The sequence below is a fragment of the Leptonychotes weddellii genome, chromosome 8 (assembly GCF_054177405.1).
Source record: "Leptonychotes weddellii isolate Sample4059 chromosome 8, ASM5417740v2, whole genome shotgun sequence".
NCBI classification, from domain to species: Eukaryota; Metazoa; Chordata; class Mammalia; order Carnivora; family Phocidae; genus Leptonychotes; species Leptonychotes weddellii.
In genome coordinates, this window is record NC_138376.1 from 5,021,247 (window position 1) to 5,028,558 (window position 7,312).

Below are 7,312 nucleotides of genomic sequence, written 5' to 3' on the forward strand. Positions count from 1 at the left end.
TACAAATCTGTGCTGAATGCATACCACCTACCCAGCAGACACAGTCTCAGTGATCTAATCATGGAGACAGAGGTCAGCAGAGGTGTAGCTCTTACCTATGGACACATGTTGCAAAGTAAGACATTAGTGTAAAAGCCACATGTGTACATAACTCGTCACACTTGTACACCTTAAATTACCCAGTGGTGTATGTCAGGGATAGCTCAACAAACCAGGAATAAAATAAAGTGGAGGATGCTTTGTAATGATAGGCTGCAATGCTCTAGCTCTACCTCTGTTCCGTGTAGGTTCCTTTTCCTGCCCCCAAATATCTCGATGAGATTACATTACAGATGGCGTCTGCAGCGGGTAGGAATAGCGTTTGCTAAATGTAACATAACCCTGATGGCAGAGGCTGAACCAAATAGGGGTTGTTTTCGACGCACGACAAGGACCGTGGTATCACACAGTGAAGGGCCTGCACGAGGGCATCAAGCCCCAGGCTCCTCTTCCTTCTTCTCCGTCATTCATTCTCATGGCTCTAGCCTCCTTAATAAACATACCTGGGCGCCCCCCCCCCCCGTGCCTTGTGCTTTTACCTCATTGGCTAGAACTGTGTGTCACATGACCACGCCTAGCTGCAAGGGATGCTGGGAGACAGTGTGCTGAAATTGAGCCCATTGCTTGGGTTGAACCAGACCTAGCATCTGTCAGTAGGGAGGGAGGAAGGTGGCAGCAGGGTTTGCAGTAGCAGTGGTGGGCCCAGGACTCTCGTGACGTTCACAGATCCAGCAGGCTGGAGAGGGCAATAAATACATGGAAGGATGGAGTCAGAGCACAGAAGGATCTTAGGAGAATGGAACAATAAAGTGAATCTGACACGCACACAACTCAGTGGGGTTAAAGTCTTACCCCTTAGTCTAAAAAAATCAACGGTACATAGACAGGATGGGGGAAATGTTTCTTAATAACCCTATAAAAATATCTACTCATTTTCATTTACCAGAAGAGGAGTAATAGCAATCAAAATAATATATTTCCTGCATGTTTACTATTAGTTATCTCCCATTTGGTTCTCAGGGTAATTCTTGGAGGGATATTTATTATTATTATTATTATTATTATTATTATTTAATTGAGAATTATAACTTGACCAAAATCCTATAGCTAGTAATTAGGTGGGTCAGGATTTGAACCTAATGCCAGAACCCTTATTATTTTCCTTTATATTATACTATTTCCCAAGGAAAAGTGATTTATTGTCTCAAAAAGCTAATTCAATCTTTTTTTTTTTTTTTTTTAAAGATTTTATTTTGGGATGCCTGGGTGGCTCAGTTTGTTAAGCGTCTGCCTTCAGCTCCGGTCATGATGCCAGGGTCCTGGGATCGAGCCCCACATCGGGCTCCTTGCTCATCAGGGAGCCTGCTTCTCCCTCTCCCTCTGCTGCTCCTCCTGCTTGTGCTCTGACAAATAAATAAATAAAATCTTACGTAATCTCTGCACCCAGCATGCGGCTCAAACTCACATCCCTGAGATCAAGAGTCACATGCTCCACCGACTGAGCCAGCTGGTTGCCCCAAAAGCTAATTCAGTCTAGGACTGCATTAATAGTATCACAATATCTATGTCTGGGGAGATAACAGTGTCTCTGATCAAAACATATTTGCAGCATTGCTCTTAATTCTGGAAGCCACATTCAGACAAATGGGAACTGCTAAATCCTCCTGTACCCACACCATCTTTACTTCAGTTCCAGAGGGTAAGAAGGATGCTCAAGGCCAACACCTCCACCTTGCTCTTGGCCCTGTCCCATGTCTTTCTGGAGCTCCAACAATGGACTCTTTTGTCTCCTATACTTCCACCTTGTCACTTTTTTTTTTAAAGATTTTATTTATTCATTTGCAAGAGAGAGAACAAGCAGGAGGAGAGGCAGAGGGAGAGGGAGAAGCAGACTCCCTGCTGAGCAAGGAGCCCGATGCGGGACTCGATCCCAGGACCCTGGGATCATGACCTGAGCCGAAGACAGACGCTTAACCATCTGAGCCACCCAGGCGCCCTCACCTTGTCACTTTCTACCAATTCTTTTTTCCTCAGCCAGTAAGTTTATTTTAAAAGTTTCCATCCTAAATAAATAGCCCTCCAAAACCACCTTTGTAGAAATACATACCTTTTAAACTATGACTTCTAATAAGTCCTTGTTAACCACACTTCTTAAAAGAAAATTTAACATATGCTTTCTCTACCTGCTTACTTCCCATTTATACCCTTTCCAATTTCCAACTATGTCGAACATCCCCAGCAATTTTAAAATACAAGTCCGTCCCTGGTGGCAGCCATCTTTATAAGTCAAAGGAGCTGACCAACGGGATGCTTGGTGGAGGCCTGTATTTTAACGGCTGCTCATTTCTCTGATATGCATCTTGAAAACATTCCTAAATCTGTTAAGAAGTCTAGTTTTCACAAATGTGTTCTCCTACTAAATCAATAGCACTTTGAATTTACTATGAAACAGTGAACCTAAACTCTGCAATGATTTTGTTGGCTGTTCAATTTCTCATTATATTACGCTTCACAGAAGAAAGCTATTTCTGTTCTTTTATACTTAAATAATTTTGGTGCCTGTGACTGTATTTAACTTATGGAAACAAAGGCATGTTGAGTGATAAAGTAAATGAAAAAATGGCTTTTCCGTTTTTAATTATCAGTGGAATAAGCATTAGTGACACAAAGAATCTGGGAAAAGATCATCGATTGTCAGTTTGCATCTACTCCCGTAGTTGTCATTCCCTAGCACCACATCCTCTAGGGATATGGAAGAGACCTGAGTCACTTTGGCAACAGAGTTGGGAAGTAGATCATTTCACAAAGGCTTGGAAAACCACAAGTTTCATTGCAAGTATAATATAACTACATTTCTAAACTCCACCACCTACAGTTTATTAAGAACACTGGTGGTGTTGGAAAGTTCCAGTGCTGGCCAATTTTAGCTCTTAGGCCACTTCTGTATCCAGTGGATTGGAGCAAACAATATCCTTCAAGGAAAAAATCTAAAATTTCCTAAAAGTAGAAGTAAAACAGTACAGTTGACCCTTGAACAACATGGAGGCCAGCCCCGTGTGGTCAAAAATCTGCATGTAAATTTTGACTCCCTAAAAACTTAACTACTAATAGCCTACTGTTGACCAGAACCCTTACTGATAATAGCCAATTAACACATATTTTGTGTGCTATGTGTATTATATACTATATTCTTACAATAAAGTAAGCTAGAGAAAAGAATATGTTATTTAAAAAACATAAGGAAAATACATTTACAGTACAAGACAGTAAAAAATCCACATCTAAGTGAACCCATGCGGTTCAAACCCATCTTGTTCAAAGGTCAACTGTAATTAATCTCTTTTAAACTAAAAGAATTAATTTTTCTACCAGATACTTCTTTGGCTTTTTGTAGTTTCTCATTCTGGACCATTTGCAAAGCATGATTAGCCCAAGAAACTGCCAAGGGCGGGATGGAGTGAGAGGCAGGGTCCGGGAGCAATGGGGGCAGGGGGTGAGCAGCAGCATACAAGTAGATCATTCTAGATTACAGGGGGCCCCCACAATATGATGGTTTGACCACGATTTTTTTTTTTTTGGCTTCACAGTGGTGCAAAAGTGATACTCAAATCAGTAGACACTGTACTTGGAATTTTCATCTTTTCCCAGGCTAGCGATATGGGATATGATATTGCCTTGTGATGCTGGGCATTAAGCAACAAGCTTTCGCCCCCTCCCGGTCAAGCCACACGATCATGAGGGTAAACAGCCAATACGCTTACAATCATCCTGTACACACACAACCATTCCGTTTTTCACTTTCAGTACAGGATTCAGCAAATTACATCAGATATTCAACACTATTATTTATTGGCTTTTAAAGTTGACCGTCAGTGCAGTCTGTTTTAGAAGAATACACAGTGGGGCAAGTTTCTTGTGTGTTTATTAATGCGGGACTCTTTCTAGCTTCGGTACGGGCTTGCAAAATATGTCTCACGTATCCCCAACTTACTCCATTTCATTCTAGTAACCAGTGTGGCTGTGCTTCTTCTCCCTTTGTCTCTCTCTTTCTCATCTTACTTCAGGAATGGAAACTAATAAAGATCAGGATAAAAGTAAGAAAGTGCATGTATGTGGCATGGGGGGAGGTGGGGAATCTTTGAGCCAAGAGATAGAAGTCATTGGGCAAATCACTTAGCTTCTCTCTCCCAGGCTTATTAATTTTCAGCTGAGAATGGAAACATTTTGTGAGGGATGCACACAAATGCATGTTGCATATGAACGTGTTTTTAAAAGTCTGAAGTGCTATTTAAAATCCAAAGACTAATCTAATAGTATTCTTAAAATTTTTGAGTAATTCTAGTATAGATCTTCCTCGACTTACAACCTGATAAACCATCATAACTTGAAAATATCCTAAGTCAAACATACAGTTGATACCCCTGACCTACTGGATATCATAGCTCAGCCTAGCCTACCTTAAATGTGCTCAGAACACTTACATTAGCCTGCAGCTGAGCAAAATCGTCTAATACAAAGCCTATTTTATAATAAAGCATTGAATTTCTCATAAATTTCTTTATATAACATAGGGAAAAAAATCAAGCTTTATACTGAGTTTCTAACCTACACTTAGGGCCTACACTTTAGGATATCTTACCAAACAACAGTATTCAAAAGAGTTAAGGAAAAAGAATAACCTTAAAGTCTTCCACAGGTATAAGGAACAGTGTAGGGGAACATTCTATTAAGCATGTTTTCATGGAGGGATCAAATAGCATGCAATTATTTTGTAATTGCCTTCAGCCCCTTGCTATATAATTATTCATTTGGTTATATGTGCTTTACAAATTAGCACCCCCAAAGATCTAAAAAAAAAAAAAATTACACAGAACATGGTGATTATCCTTAGAGTTACATCGTTTCTCAAAGGGTAATTGCCATTTCATTTGCTAGGTCTGAATTCACATCATGACCTCATGGTAATCATGTACTTACAAAGTGACTTGCCTGGCTGTCGGGGCCTCAAAATATTGTGCACAGCTGAAATATGAGAAAGTGGTTGGGAACAGGTGCAGATCCAAACTGGTGAGGGCTGTGTGTTCAGATGTGCTCCAGGAGGCAGAGGGCTCACAGAAAATAGTGTTGAATGCATGTGCGTGCGTGCGTGTGCATGCCCGTGCACATGTAAACATAACATCTGTGGGTTTCTCAGGTCTCCCAAAGGCTGACCAATTGACGGAGGAAAGCTTTTACCCAACCAAGAGTCATTCCCACTCCAAAAGCCACACCCATTTGTTAGATTTACTAGAAGATCAAGGAAAGAGAAATATAAATGTCTCACCGTCCTCTTAAAATCAAGAACAACAAAAGTAAAAACGTCTTTCATGAAATACAAGAAGTAAAAACACATTGCTTGGGAGGGATAGCAGGAAAGAGACTACCTAAGGTCTTGGAACAGCACAGAGCTGCACGTTTAATATGAAGTCCGCCTTGAATGTGTAGGCATTATAAAATGATACGGTTCCTGGAGGGTGCAGAGTAAGCCACTCCTGGAGCCCGCATTGCCATGTGCTGAAGCCAACTCCTACAGGCTTTTGAGAACTGGTTGTTAAATACCCAGGAATCTTGCAAACAGATTGTTAAACTCCTGGAATCTTGAACTCGGCCATGGTGGGAGTATTTACACCACAGAAATTGGCAAACACTATGAGCCATTCTTTTCTTCCCCAGAGAGCCAATTTACTAGCATACCACGGAGTTCAAATACCTTTAAAGGAACACTTTGCTGAAAAGCCTGTTTTGCTAATAATTCTTATGAGACTGACTCTTAGATTTTTAACCCTTCCCTGAATGACTCCAAGATTAGTTTCTATTTTTCCCCTCCTTTCTCTTAGGCTCTTCCAAACCACCGGAAGACTGTTACAACTGAACACACTCATCTGTAGGAATCCCCTGTTTGAATATTAGTGTTTAAGATCTGAGTTTGAACCCAGATTAGACAACGTGGGTTTGAATGCACAAGCCTGTATTTACCAGATGTGTGATCTGAACAGTACTCCTCCTTTTCTGCTTCCCTTTTCTCATTTGTGAAAGGGACATAGTTCCTACCTCATGGAGTTGGTATGGGAATATCTTCCTCATGGGGTTTTGCGGGAGTTAAATAAGTTATTATATGTAAAGCATTTGGAACTCTGGCCATAGAAGGCCCTATGCATGTGTTTGTTATTGATTGGGAAGGTTAGCCTGTGATTAGGCCTGGCACAAGGCAAACAATAAATGGAAATTGTGTCTATTTTTCTTTCTTGCAGTTCTGTTATTATACATTGGTATTTGGGTTAAAACATCTTTTTCTTCAGGGACCGGAAGGCGGATGTTTCCTGGGCCACAGCCTGGCTATTTCGAGGGTTCCTGTTGTGCCAGCTGATGCCATTCTCTGGGAGTGGACCTTCAGCTCTGGAAAGGAGCAAGCCCGAAGTAGGTGGGCCACGTGGAGCCTGTGGGGACGCAGGGCTAGGAGAGCCAGGCGACCTGTCCTTTCTTTGAACCGATAGACCTTACTGCCTGTAACACTGAGTCTGTAAGAACGGCATGACATCATTCTGTAGTCCCTTGGGATTTTATGTGAACCTAGGGTACCACGGTGATAACATTGTCCCCTTTTTGCTCTTCCGTGGTTGGGCTGGGATGAGCGGAAGTTGGGTGGTTCTGCCCCACCTCTTCCAAGCTGCTTCTCTCCCCTCGTCCTGTCACAGCAGTCCTGTGTTCGATAGCACTCTGACTTCAGGGAAGCCCAAAAGATGGGACAGAATCTGTAGGACCTATTCCAGGGGCATGCCAATGCCAATGAAAAGGGGAGGGGGCATCCCTCTGGCTTGTAGTCCTCCAGACAGAGCCAACTTGGGATCTAACTTGACATTCCAATCCCTTGCTCCTGTGGACTAAGTCCCCCTGAGCCTGCAGGCAAAGCCTCTTCCCCTAAAACTCAGTCTCATTAAGGGAGGAATTCTTAGCTCTGAAAAATACAGTATGTCTCGGCACATGTGCAAATTGGCCACTAGACACCACAAGGGAAAACATATTCATAAAGGGAGCTATGTGACTGCAGGGGCCAGAGGCCCCAGCATTGCATGTTTTGCAGCAACTTGGTCTTTGCCTAAACACCCTGAATACAGTGTATGCTTCTAATCTGTCTTCTCTAAGATCTCTAAAATCATGCTGAAGCCATGTCCCTCAGTAATTTCACTGTTGAATTGTGATGCTCCCTTAGATTACAGAATGTATGCAGAAATGA

General features: G+C 42.0%; 1 long non-coding RNA gene across 1 annotated transcript; it reads left to right on the forward strand.

Moving 5' to 3' along the window:
* Position 1: 1 nt before the first annotated feature.
* Positions 2-6,855, forward strand: LOC145722918 (uncharacterized). The gene is made up of 2 exons (XR_014147479.1): positions 2-115; positions 6,378-6,855. It is a non-coding gene; the product is annotated as an uncharacterized LOC145722918 (long non-coding RNA).
* Positions 6,856-7,312: the final 457 nt, after the last annotated feature.